Source organism: Cibotium barometz, chromosome 38 (genome assembly GCF_041138505.1).
Source record: "Cibotium barometz isolate CiBa-2024 chromosome 38, ASM4113850v1, whole genome shotgun sequence".
Taxonomy (NCBI): Eukaryota; Viridiplantae; Streptophyta; class Polypodiopsida; order Cyatheales; family Cibotiaceae; genus Cibotium; species Cibotium barometz.
In genome coordinates, this window is record NC_141083.1 from 20959 (window position 1) to 35926 (window position 14968).

The window sequence follows — 14968 nt, forward strand, 5'->3', positions numbered from 1 at the left end:
CTGAGTATGCTCCTTCGATCTGGCATAATGTCATATTACGTGGCATGCTAAGTGTCATTTCGATTGATGCACCTTCCCTTCCCCTTACCTTTATTTTTGAGGGCAACTAGTCGTTCTTTTGCGGCAAGTTTTTGTCCCCACGTCTTAGCCTTTGGTTTGGTGGACAACTAGTCGTTCTTTTGCGGCAAGTTGTTGTCCCCACATCTTAGCCTTTAGTTTGCGTGGGCAACTGGTCGTATTTTTCGGTTAGCTGTTGTCCTCGTGAGGTGGGATTTTGGACTTCTTGGTCATAGTGCGTGGCCATCTTAAGTTCATACTATTCACACCTCAACACCATATCTTACATACACTCCACTTGACTATCACGTAACCGGCCCCCCGAAAAATTTATTTTTTGCTGCCGCAGCCACTTTTAGCTGCTGCAGCTACCGGTTATTTATCTTTATCACTCCACAACCGCACACCTGAAAAAACCCCTAAACCCTAAACCTTTGCTATCATGGTGCTTTTGAACACTATCCCAGAGGCAACAAACGAAGGTCAAGACAACCCTTCTACCAGCCAGGGAGCGTTTCAATTTGCTAGTGGAGAAAGAGAACGTGCTAAGCGGAGAATGGATGATTCTACAGATACTACTAATGCACAAAACCAATACAGGTTTACACTTGGTGCTTCATCATCATCCTATGATGACCTTTTTGCTCTGCCTACTCTTCCCATCGCTCAACCTTCTCACCTTAAAGATTTCTTGAAGAAGTCTATCGAGGAGTACAAGAAGATGTTTTTAGCTTTTGAGAAAAGTCAAGCTTACCTCAAAAAGCTTAGAGAGCAAAGAGAAGAAGGCACCGTACCTAACAGTCTTCGACTCAAACCACCCCGCCTTACTGTGCAAGATGAACAAGGACAGGCCTTTCTCAATCAAACTCTACAAGATCTTTGTAAAAATTACAGGAGCAGCTGCTTGGAAGTCCTCATTGAAGCCCAAGCAAAGCTGGTAGAGAATCAAGAAAAGAAGCTGGACGCTTATGCCTCCACTTTTGAAGCCAGTCTCCAGGAAATCCTGAACCTCATGGCTGCTTTAGAACTCATGGACAGCCCACACGCTTTATGGGAAAACACCATGAAGACTTGGAAGAACAAGCTGCTCAAAGATTTCAAAACTGCCATAAATAATTTCAGGGTCTCTCATCTCCTTAACTCTAAGATCAAGCAAGCTGCTTTCACCAAGAGGAAAGCTGCACAGGATCAAGCCATGGGGGATGCAGAATCTCTTCCTACTGAACCCTCTATAGCCAAGCTAGTCAAAGAGCAAGTTCAGAAGCAAGTTCAAGCACAGATCAACAAGCTAAAGAAAAGTCTAGCAAATGACACAGGTGGGACAAACAAAAAACGGAAAGATAATCAACAAAAGAAAAGCCAGAACAACAACAAGAAGAAAACTAGAAGCAACCAAGCTTCTAAGAAAGGCAATCAACAGAAAGACCGGCAAAACAACCACCAAGGTAAGCAGCAGCAGGGAAACAAGCCAAATAAAGGCAAGTCTACCCAGCCAAAAAACCAGCGGGGAAACCGGCAAGGGGGTGGAAATCAACCTCAAAGGAAGAAGACTTCCACCCCCTCCTCTGCACAGCCTTCCTCTTCTCGACAAGGCCGCAATACCCAGAGATCTGGTTCGGGACAGAAACAAAATCGGCAAAATTCACGAAGCAGATCCGCTCCACCGAGCCGATCTCGGTCTCGAAATCCCCGGCGTTAAGGCACCTCTTCTGGCTCCCTCTCCAAGATCCCGAGCGCTATGCTCTATTGCTTTTCTCTAGAAAGACCCCAACTGAGGTGGATCAACGTGTTTCAAACACTGCCATCCACAATCTCTCTCAGTACAAGCTTTCATTTAGCGAGAAAAAGCTTCTAGGACTTGGTTTGGGATATATTCCTCCGTCAAAGTTTCTGGATTCAACACATCTCACCAAAGACTATGATAATTTTGCAAGGCAACTTCGTCTTCGATGGTTTTTCAGAAATGCACCAGATAGACCTCTTCCTCCTTTTCGAGTTGCAAACCCGAATTGGAATCCTTCTAAAGTTTATCAGCCTCTGGAAGACATCATCAACACTGGAAGAGTCATACTTCAAAATTCAATCTCTTCATGTGAGCGACTTCCTCAGAACAAGCTTTCGCTTCATTTGAGAAGAGCCCTTAACAGATTGATAAAGAACCATAACATCATTATCAAGCCAGCAGATAAAAACCTTGGTTTGGTAATTCTTGATAAATCATGGTATCTTAATGAAGGTGATTGGCAACTTCTAGATCAACAGGTCTATCTCCCAGTCACCCAAGCTCCATTGAATGAACTGTTTGATAGGCTTGCCTGCATCTGTCAAAAGTCTAGTGTGCTCTCAAGGGATGAAGCAAAGTTTATTTTGCAGAAGCCAGAGCAAGGGTTCAGAGTTTGCTCTCTTTACTTCTTGCCCAAAATCCACAAACCTACAGTGGTCGGAAGGCCAATCTGCTCTTACAATGGCTTTGTTTTTGAGAATGCGTCTATATGGCTTCATCATAAGCTTTTCCCCATTCTCCTCCAACAAAAGCAACATCTAAAAGACTCCCTCACTCTGATTAAAGAGTTATCTGAGCTTCATCTACCACAAGAAATTATCCTCTTCACATTTGATGTGGAATCTCTGTACCCCAGTATTCCCACCAATGAAGGACTGCATGCCCTCAAGATGATGATACAGGGTGACTTCAACCATGTAGAGCTCAATCTCATCATGACAATTGCCTCTCTTGTTCTCAAGAACCACTATCTTGAGTTTAATGGCACTTTTTGGCATCAAATCAGAGGCACTGCTATGGGGAGTAATTTTGCTGTTGTCTATGCCTGCCTTTTTCTATGTCATTTAGAAAACCTTCAAGAACAGGTACATCCCACAACAGAGCTACTCTACTACAAAAGATACATTGATGACGCTTTAGGATTTTGGCATGGGTCTCACACCACTTTGCTTCAACATCTTAGCAACTATGCAATGGATCTTCAGGAGCATATCAAGATAACACATGTCATCTCCAATTCATCTGTGGATTTTTTGGACATTCACCTCTTCAAAGGTACTAATTTTCAAACCACAGGAAAGCTTTCTACTAGTTGTTTTCAGAAAGAGCTGAACAGGTATCAATACCTCCCTTTCTCTTCCTGGCACCCTAGTCATCAAAAGGAATCCTTCATCATTGGAGAACTTAAGCGTTATGTCATCAGGGAAAGCACGCTTCAAAGCTACATCAAGCTAAAGCTTTTGTTTTTCCAACGACTTCGAGGTAGAGGATATCCGGATTCTCTCCTTCGGAAAACTTTCAGCAAGGTCAAGTACAATATGCGAACAGCTCTACTTCTAAAGGCTTCCAATCGAGAAACCTCTTCGAGTAAGCGGATCCCCCTGGTTCTTAAGCTTGACTACTCCAAGTACACCAAAGCTTTAAACTTGGGGGCCTCCCTAAACCCTAAACTTTTTCGGCTTTGCCAACAAAATCCCGAGCTGAAGCATATACCTAGACCTATGATTTGCTGGAGAAATCCAAGGAATCTGCGCTTCTATCTTGTTAGATCAAGGTTTCGAACCTCTAATTTGTAACTTTCTATTTTTAGTAAGTACTATTTTTAGCGTGGACCCACCTTTGTAAAGCAACCCTTGGGAGCATCGGCTTAACAGCATATGAGACCTCCCATGTTTGGTTCTGCTATCGGGAAAACCCTCCACCTATTTTATGCATCTCTCTAGTCTTCTAGTTACCTTATGTAACTTATTTTTGCATGTAGAGTCAACATGTCCACTCTAGCCTAATGGTTAAAGCTTGTGACTCTAATGCAAGAGGTCATGAGTTCAAAACCCATAGCTTGCATGAGATGCTATTGAGCTTCTTTTACTTGTTTAGAGAGCTCTACTTATCCGATTCGAGCGCCGTTTGTTGCATTGGGTTCTTCATGTCCTAAGCTTGCTTTTTCACAACAAAAGGCTGAATTATCCCACATGCAAAGAGGCAAAAGCTAGCCCTCCCTTCTCTACATAAGGGAGAGCTCTCATTCTTGTAATCTCAAACTTGGGTGTTCCACTGAAGAGCTCATTCTAGAGCGAAACTAGTTTGGAACTACACCCTCAAGTTAATACAAGAAATCGACTTTTTTAAGTCTTTTTTGTCTCTTAAATCAAATCAAAATTTGTCTTGTGTTTTGTGTATGTTAGGCACTTAGTCCTTTTTTGGGCAAGTTAAGTGTCTTTCTTGTGTGTGTGAGTAAGGCCATTGGTTTGGTGCTTAGCAAGAGGCACTTGGTCATTAATTTGGCTGGTTTAGTGTCTTTCTGCTGAGTATGCTCCTTCGATCTGGCATAATGTCATATTACGTGGCATGCTAAGTGTCATTTCGATTGATGCACCTTCCCTTCCCCTTACCTTTATTTTTGAGGGCAACTAGTCGTTCTTTTGCGGCAAGTTTTTGTCCCCACGTCTTAGCCTTTGGTTTGGTGGACAACTAGTCGTTCTTTTGCGGCAAGTTGTTGTCCCCACATCTTAGCCTTTAGTTTGCGTGGGCAACTGGTCGTATTTTTCGGCTAGCTGTTGTCCTCGTGAGGTGGGATTTTGGACTTCTTGGTCATAGTGCGTGGCCATCTTAAGTTCATACTATTCACACCTCAACACCATATCTTACATACACTCCACTTGACTATCACGTAACCGGCCCCCCGAAAAATTTATTTTTTGCTGCCGCAGCCACTTTTAGCTACCGCAGCTACCGGTTATTTATCTTTATCACTCCACAACCGCACACCTGAAAAAACCCCTAAACCCTAACCCCTAAACCCCTAAAACCCTAAACCCTAAACCCTAAACCCTAAAATAACCCCAAACCCTAAAATAACCCTAAACCCTGAACCCTGACCTCTGAACCCTGAACCCTGAACCCTGAACCCTAAACCCTAATCCCTAAACCCTAAACCCTAAACCCTAATTTTGTAGTTGGAATATCATGATAGTCATTATCCTCTTCCTTGAATGAGCCATCCTCCTTGTTCTCCTCGATGATGTGCACCTTTGCCACATTGTTGCTCTTCTTCTCTAGATAAACTGATGCAATATGACCGGTCTTCTTTGCTCCACCCATTGAATGACACGGTCTTGTTGGAGTCCCCTTTGTTAAGGCTTGTTGAAAGTGTCAATTTCTTGGCATTGTTGTCGATGTTATTGCCCTTGGGTTTATTGAATTTATTTGGAAAGAATCTTGTTTTTTGTGGTTTTCTCACTTGATGTTCGAAATGCTTTGCCTCTTTGGAAATCCATTTTTCCTCTCACAATTCATGGCTAAGGAAATATCAGAGCTAAGAGTGTGGATATTTACTTTGGCTTGAATGGTGGGTCTATGTCTCTCTATATGTTCTCCCTTTTGCTCCTTCTTGTGGACCTTGTCTATGGCTTGTAATTACCATCAGATCTGTATTCTTGCTTTGTAAGCCCCTACCTTGTGTCTTGGAGGAAGTGTGGTTTTCTTAAATGGATCCATATTCTACTTGCATGGCTGCCATCCACTTTGGATTCCCTAATACTTCAATAAAGGTGGTACTCTATCATAAGAGAAAAATCTCTGGTGCCCTATTTTTCTCCTCTAACCATTTAGAGTTGTGAACATCTTGAGGTACATCCTTGATGACACGAGGTTCTTCTCCATCTAAAAGTTGCTTGTACCACTTAGGGAATGGCTTATTTTTTGTGGCACATCATGCTCTTGTTCTTTATCCTCAAAATTCATGTCCATATTAGGAATTGGGACAAGCTTCTCTCCATCAAAAAGCAAGGAAGCATGTGATCCATCATGTAGACGTTATGTTGCTTTGGTGATCCCTTTGTTACATGAAGAAGAAGAAAGAAGCTCCTCCTTCATCCGACGTGGTTGTTCCTGGAATACCTCATAACGGCTCACTATAATCATTTTTTCCTGAGGGTCATAAAGCCAATATCCCTTTGACTCCATGATGTAACCCAAGACGATGTATTTATGGCTTTTGGCATCCAATTTTATCATTTGGAAGATGTACATAATATCCACACCCAAAAACTTTCAAGTGTGCAGCTGCTCTATTGAAGGTAACTCGAGTAGGTCTCTAATACGTCATCTGTTTACGACCCTATGTTTTTCTCTCGACATTATGCAAGTGTGCACAGGAACATGGTGGACAGTGCGAATGGCATGAGTTTGGAGCAATAGCTTCATGGACAGATTGGTACAACTTTTGGGGTCAAAGGTGACTCTAGACATTTAAAAAGGTCGGTTTTTATAACCCCATGTGGGAGGGGGGAACAAAGGATTTAAAGGTTTTAAAATCGATCCCTTTTTTGAAAGGAATCGTGGCCCCTAAGCTATTATTGGGGGCCTATTCTTCTTTTGGAGAGAGAGTCGGGTTGCAACTTACATGTGTGTGCTTTCTCTCTGTGGGAAGGGCCGGTTGCAATACACGCATGGGAGCTTTTGCTTGTGGGAAGGCTGGTGGTCTGGTCGAACAACAACACAAAAGTCGGACAGCTGCAGCACATGCGCTTTCTCTCTCTCTCTCCTTGGAATGCGGGCGGCGCACAGGGGCTATATCCATGCTTTTGGAGAGAGGTTGGCTACAACAGAACTGTAGGAGCTGTAGCACGTTTGCTCCCCCTATTGGCTATTGTCGGGCTGGCTATAGGAGGTGCGCAGCCGACACGTTTGCAGGCCGTTGTAGGAGGGGAGGCACAGGGCTGAACAATCTCTCTCTTTCTCTCTTTCGCTCTCTCTTGGAAGGAGGCGCACAACCGGGATTGTTTTGAGACTGTTTATGGGCTATTTTGGTTGGTTGCAAGTATAGTTGCGTGCATGGGTTTTTGGCTGCAAGTGCAGGGTCATTTGGATGTGTTTCTTCACATGCAAGTCATGCAAGCTCGCATGGGTGCATGTTCATGGAGTAGATTGTTTTCTTCTTGCTTAAAAGGAATAGAGAGACCTGCAGCAGTTGTGGGCATATCTATGTTTCTAGATGTTTCATGGGGAAAGTCACTGGATGTATGTCGTTATTGGCACTGTATTTGGATGGTGCTTTGTATGGTTCTGTGGAAACATGACAAATGTTTCAAAAGCAAACATGCCTAAGGGTTTCAGGTGGAAATAGGTCGTAGGTTTCTGGAGGAAACATGTTTTTTTTGGTTTCTCTAGGAAGTAGGTCATATGTAGGCAGTGGTTACAAGAATGGACACGTATTTGGTACAACCTTGCTCCGATGATTGGAAAGGGGTCGGGGAATCCATGTCTGAGATGGACAGTATCCTTGGAAGAGTATCCTTGGAAGGTAGAGAGGGTTGGTACAGGTGTGTCGACTGTATAGTATGCTGTGCTGTGATGCGAGTTCTCTTTTGGGAAACAATTTGGAGTCTTTGTTGTGAAGCAAGAGCATTGGATGTGTCAGGGTGTGATGTTGTTCATATGGTGAGAGGCTATGGATGGTTGTGGCAACCTTGATCATGGGAGAAAGCTTCTGCATGCAGGACTCAATGTGAAAGAGTCTTTTGATGTGAACAATGGCTGGAATTGTTTGTGAATGTCGAGTGAACAAGAAGCCATGATGCAGGGTCTTTGCAGGTTTCAGGAGTTACACTATGACGGTTGAGTTTCCTGCCTTATTGTAATCAAAGCTCTTATAATCAATTAAAGAAATACCGCAAGGGGCGCCACTGTGTTTTGGGGCCAATTGGTGTTAGTGTACTGTTTGCAAGAGCACTCTCGCTCCCCCTGCTTGTTTTCTTTTTCTAGGTGTTCGAAGGTGTTGAAGTGTTTTGTGTGCAAGTTTGTTTTGCACCGCCCTTCGGTTTTGTCTGAAGGCCAAGGTCGGTTTACATCATCCCTTTGTTGACGGTCTTTGTTATACTCATGTTAAGAATGTACACAATCGTATTTAATACTGCAACCCAAAAGGATTCAGGTAGATTCCTTCTAGTAAGCATAGTCATGGCCATCTCAACAATAACAGGATTCTTGTGCTTTGTAACACCATTTTGATGTGGGGAGTGTGAATGGTAGTGAGCTGTTGCTTTGTGCCTCTTTTCTTTCAAAAACACAATAATTTAAGATGAATTTTCCTTCTTGGCTTGTTCTGAACTACTTCAATTTTTTTCATGTCTCTTAGTTTCAACCAATGCAAGCCATTCTTCCAAAAGCCTGAAACTTTTCCTCAAGAAAATATACCCAAATCTTCCTACTGTAATCATCTATCAATGTGAAAAAAAGGAGGACCTTCCACGTGTAATTATACTCATATGTCCACAGATATCATCATGAATGAGTTGAAGAGGAGCCTTGTCCCTAAAACTAGCCTCTTGTGGGAAGGGTTTTTGTTGCTGTGCTTAGCAAGCTTCACATACATCTACATTCTCAGAATTGGTGGCACATACTCAACTAGCTAACCTTTCTACATCTCTGAGAGAGTCTACATATTGACATGCCCACACGATGCATCATTTCCCACTACCACCATTATGTTATCTTCGACCACCATAGGCTTTAGGGAGGAATACCCAATTCTACGACTTGTCATGGACCTAAAACCCTCACTATCGAGATGATCCAAAGATTATTAGTTGTCTTATTGCATACTTCTTGAATGGCAACAAACTATTATATTTTCTACAGTAGTACAACTAGATTCTTTCCTGGCATTTTGCTTGCTTTTTCCTACATTATTTAGCTATGTTTCTTTTCTTGTAATAGTAAAAGCACTTGACCTTTTTCTTTTGATTTGAAGAGTTAGAAGGTGATTTTCAAGATTCTGAATCCTTGAGAAATTTTTTGTCTTGTACTGGCTCTACAACAAAGCTCGTGCTTTTGTAGCTTTGGAGACATGGTGAACCATGGTCAGCAGAACACTATCTTCCATGCTAGTGATGATGGAGAGCATTTGAATCTCTTTGTCTCCAAGCTTGGACAAGGTTGGTAGTAGGTGATATAGGGCTATCACTTCTACATCCCTTGTTGGAACATCAACACCAATAACGGTGTCCCAGAGCTCATAGGAGGAAATAATAGTGTTAAGCTTGAACTTTTAGAGAGGATAATTGGTGCCGTTAAGCTTTCCATTAGCACCGAATGGTGGTGGGCGGGTCTTGTAGAAGATATCATTTCTCTAAGGGACTGTGCCACATCAAGCACTCTCTCCTTCCATAACGAAGAAAATTGCCCATGAATAACCTGGGAAACTACTTTAAAAGTGACAAAATGAATGCCATGCTACCTATTGAACAACGATCTCACTGCAATCTTGGATGGTGATGTTGGTGTCACTATAGTCACCATTGCTAAGATGCATGGAAAAGTCCACCACTCTTAGGCACAAGCCTCATGGTCAAGATTTTCAATGGAAATATGGGTAAACAACTGGGTGTATTTCAAGATGCAAAGATTAAGACCTTTAGGCTAAGTTTCCACCACACCTTCATGGTGAGTGATGGATTTGTAGGAAAGAGGGTCATACACCATGATCCTTGAAAAGCCTTATATGTGAGAATCACGCATGGCTAATCACATTTACATATGCAGTGGAAACCAATCCTTGGAAATAGACTTGAAAATAAGAAAGACTCATCCCATGGGTTGAGACATTCTCGCTAATTAGTCTAACATAACCGTTGAGAGTGCTTAAACGATTGACACTCGTTAACAAGGTAACATGCAATTCTGATCCCAAGAGCAAAAAATTTTAAATACATGAAAGTGCAGAAAATCGTTCACGATGTGAATTGTTTTCTAACACTTCACATCGTGAACTGTTTTATGCAATCTCACGGCCTTAAAAAGAGGTCAATAGAATCTGATCAAAACTTAATTGGGACAGCAAAATAGCTTATCAAATCATACATACATGCACTTAGGGTCTGGAAAGCTCATCGGACGATCTTACACCTGTGACGATAGTGCATCAAATCACCCAGGATCTTCCTATAAAAAAAGTGTGGGTTAAGGCAACTCAATAAGCACTCACTTGAGTCTCTTAAGGAATCTGACCACCGTTGAAACTAGTAGTGAAGAATCCATGGAAGAAGGACTGAGGTACTCTGGGTTTGGGGAAGAGGAGAAACCACCCTCCCTAACCAGATCCAATGGTATCATTGATGTCACCCGCGGATTTTTTGGTCTCCAAACTAGTCATCATGAAGAAGAAGTGTAATCTGTGGGCATGGGTTCGTCAACTAGTGCTGGACTTGGTCCAAGGCAAGAAGTGCCCATCTAAACATCAAATTTAAGGCTGTCGAACACCGGCACCCCCCGAATGAGATGGGACATGGAACGTGCAGCCAGGAGAGGTCAAGTATTCTTCCCAACCTAGGAGGAAGTAGAGTTAGATCTAAAAAAGATCGAGGTGGAATGACAGCTTACGAGAGTTGAGCTTAAGGAAATAAGAGCTCGATACTCGAAGGGCAAGAGCTAAACAAAAGGAGATGGGAGGTTTAAACTTACTCCAATCACAGGGTAAGGAGCCGGAATTAGTTATAAGAAGAAGTGAGGGAGAAATTCCAAACTTAGAACCCATAAATGAAGAGCCCAGAGATGAAGAAGGGTTTGTAACCCTAGAAGAAGAGGATAATCTAGCAAGAGTAGCGGGTGAAGTCGAGGACAGTCTATACACTAAAAAGGACATTAAGCAGATGATCAATCATCCTACGTTCCTACAGGACATGGAACTTTTAATTCTGCAAAGGCGTACAGAGGCAACTAATGATGAGCCACTCCAAGGTGCAGTGGTGGCAGGACCATCCCATGGATCAGAGATACCTAGAAAAGCCAACACAGGAAGAGTACACGGTCTAGGTAGGGGGGAGCAATTCCTCAAAGACCAAGGGTGGATCCAACCATTGATCTTAATGCAGCCCACAACAATGAATATGGTTGCAAAAATGGGCCGAGGAATGGTGAGGGAACTAGGCACTTCTCTAGAATCCTGACCCACACTTGAATTCTATGTCCTACAGAATAACATGCCAGTACCTATGTTTCAAACCATGGTATAGTGGAAGGGTAAGGACAGGGAAAGAGAATTGGACGTACCTACTCCAATTCCAGAAGAAACGAAAGAGGGATCTCAAGCAGATACAATGTCCACGATGTTTGAGGAAAATGCACAGGGTGAGTCCATCCATTCCTTCCCTAGGGAGGATGAATACGAAACACACACCTGAAACACACACCTGGGGGGAGAACCCTCAATCACCAGAGAACCCAGAGACATAGGAAGTCTCGCCGGCTGTACTGCCCACACCTGTGCAAATGCCATTGGGGCAATTGTTATACAGTTCACTAACCCTCCCTATGGACAGACAAAGGAATGGGTAGACTAAGGCCAGCCGACACTACAGAGGAGGTTCTGCCACCTCTGCAGAAAGAACCCTAAAGCACACAAGGGAAACCTGAGTCATTAATATACCAATTAATCAATTGAGACATTATTACGAAAGTGACGACACAAATGCTACAATCCCAATTCATCATGGCGGGTATTAGGCACTGGCTTTCCTAGATGGTGGAGTGGGGGTTAGCATCATCACAAAACGTTGCTCAAAAAAATGGGAAAAACCCAATCTAAAAAGAGCAAATCTAATTGTTAAGATGGCAGACGGAACATCTTCAAGACCCATTGGACTTTTGGTGGTAATGGACTTCGTGCGCCAACCCAATCGTGGCCATAGACTATTTCACCAAATAGGGGTAGAAGCCAGAGCCTCAAAGTGAGCTGATGCATGAACAACATCAAAATTCTTATATGAGCAAATTATCTCAAGATTCGGCTGCCCATTAGAATTAGTTAGTGATCGCGGCTCACATTTTATTAATAAGGTGATTGATCATTTACTTTGCTGGATTCTTATTAGTCCATCAAAAATCAACACCTTATTATCCACAGGCTAATGGTTAAGCAGAGAGTACAAACAAAATTTTGTGTACTATCTTGACGAAAACCTTGGAAGCAAGTGGAACGGATTGGGAGTGTAAGCTGACAACGGCCCTATGGGTATACCGAACATCATATAAGCTAGCGACGTGATACACTCCCTTCTATCTGGCTTATGGTGTTGAGGTAGTAATGCCTATGGAATATCTAGTTCTAAGCTTAAGGATTGCAGTGCAAGAATGTCTGATAGAGAATGCATTAGCTGAAAGGCTAATCAATTTAGAGAAGCGTGATGAGACTAGGCTAATTGCATTGCATGGACTCATAGTTGAGAAACTACGCAGAAAGAATTGGTTTGACAAAAACTTGAAACAAAAAGAATTGGAAACGGGGAACCTTGTCCTCATGTATGGAATAGGAAGCACCAGGAAAAAGAAACTCAAATACATAGGCCTAGGACCCTTCTCAGTGTCTGAGATCGCACCTCAAGGGTTGGTTAGAGTTGAGACAATTGATGACGTACAAATGGAGAGTTAAGTCAATGGAAGGAAACTCAAAAAATATTTTGGACCACTCACCCAAGAGATGCTCTTGCAAGAACATCTCTTAAAACAACAAAAACAACTCGTAAAGGAAAAAATCCAGCAAGCTCAAGAAGAGGCTAAGGAAAGGGAGGCCAAAGCTAAACAATTACTCTAGAAGAGAATGTTACACGTGAACATGGTTTCCTTGACTCTCGTGGATGAAGAGGAACTAAACATTGAGCCAGCACGACTTAGGGTGGAACTCTCTAAATGCCATGCAATGAGCATTGCACTAATAGATACAGGATCAAGTCATAACCTGATCTCATATGAGACATGGGTAGCCTTTGATAGACCGCACCTTGAACCCACCAATGCACAAGTACACAGTGTGCACTTGATATCTACAAAAGCTGAGGGATTTTTAAGTGTTAACATTTCCACCAGAAATAATTCCTTGGTTGGAAATGTGTTTGTCATGCCTGCAGGTTCCATGGAAGAGGAAATGATTCTAGGATGATCCTAGACTTGTGCCAATAAATGTAATATCGAATGGGAGAAGAGGACAACACTATTGAACGGGAGCGACAATATCATGTCCATAGCCTAAAAAACACATGGAAACGGGCATGATTAAGGAGATAGCAACAACGAGCACGGTGACATCAACTCATGAAACAAAAAAAGCATCAGTTCCACAAACCCTACACAAACAATATCCAAAGTCACATGATACACAACAATGGCTGCCCAAGGTTCAACTTAGAAACCAACCCCAAAGGAGGAGAAGGAGGTTAAGAAGGAAACAATAAGAAGGATTCAAAAAGGGGCCAAAAATTAGAAATGGCCTTTACAAGAAGGTTGGCAATACTTGAGACAAACTAACACCCCACAAGGCATTCGTAAAAGTAATGGATCCGAAAGGATTTACTACTGGCACAAGGATACTACCAAGGCAATATGGTAGTGTGGGTGCCCAAACCCCACCTAGTGGCCACCGCCATCACAAACTACTCCAAATATAAAGGAAAGGGTAGTAAAAGCTTGCAGCACTAACTCCCAACTAAAACCAATGCTCAAACTGCACAAACACTGGTATGGAGAAAGAAGACAACTCAACAAGATGGGTTGAGTGTTTCCAAAGCACTATAGGTACCACTTTGATCAAGGAGCTAGACAAGGACCCTAAAGGAAGAAACAAAGAAGTTCAGCAAAGGGACACGGATAAAAGCCCCCAACCACAGGACCCGGTAATAACATTATTCAGTTGGGTGGAAGGAAGAATCAAACACTCCCACATGGAGCTAAAACGCCTACAGCAACACCTACCCTCCAGAAGTGCCAAGATGTCACCTTGGTTTTCATGGAAATAAAAGATGAAGGTATCCATTTCTCACTCAATGGATACAAGGTAAAACTAGGTATCATTCACTCATTTAATGCATGTTTGAATGACTGAGCATGAAGAGAAATAGAAGGTATCAATCTTGCACACTCATGATCCAAAAAGGTTCACACCGTGAACCAATCTTAAAAGGTTCATACCGTGAACCAATTCAAAAAGGTTTATGTCGTGAGTCAATTCAAAACAATTCACGTCGTGAACTGGTCCAAAATGCTTCACGTCGTGAAACGATTACTTCTCACATGGGCCAATCGTCACAAGATGCCACATGGAATTCTTCATTAAGGCGCCCAGTCCAACAGCTGTACTATAAATTCAAAAATCTTTCCTTTTTTCATCATTTTGCATCGTGTGCTCCAACGCAAATCACCTTCCATCGCACGCTCCTGCAATAAATCTTGCATCGCATCCCCACTTACTCCAATTGACATTCATCACACATTAAGGTGGGAGCTGGACCCTTCCGTTTTTCTTTTCTTTTTCTTTTTCATCCTCTTTTTAATTTTGATTATGATCAACCAGTGTCTTGCACATTAATACCATTTGAATGTTCATCACACGACTTCCATGTTTTTCTCTAAAACTCCGCTATGCGGACTCATCACATGCATTAATCGGTCCTTTAAAATCAAAACAAAACATAAAAACTTAGCCACCAAAAACCTGCAGTTTCACGGAACTGCTAGAAACATGTAGTTCCATGGAACTTCTTGAAACTTGCAGTTTCATGGAACAAACCTACATTCTCACATCTCTAACTCTCACAGGAATCCCCTTCATGCCTTTAACTCTCACGTCTCTAACTCTCACGAGATTTCGTTTCACGGGAATCCCCACGTCTTTAACTCTCACGGGATTCTGTTTCACGGGAATCCCTTTCACGCCTTTAACTCTCATGTCCCTAACTCTCACAAGATTCTGTTTCACAGGAATCCCCTTCACGCCTAACTCTCATGTGTCTAACTCTCACGGAAATCCCTCTCACGGGATCCCTCCTCAGGACCTACAGTTTCACGAAACTACCAAAAACCTGCACCTTCATGCTACATAATTGACATGTTCAATTAACACACCTTGTTTATTGCTCC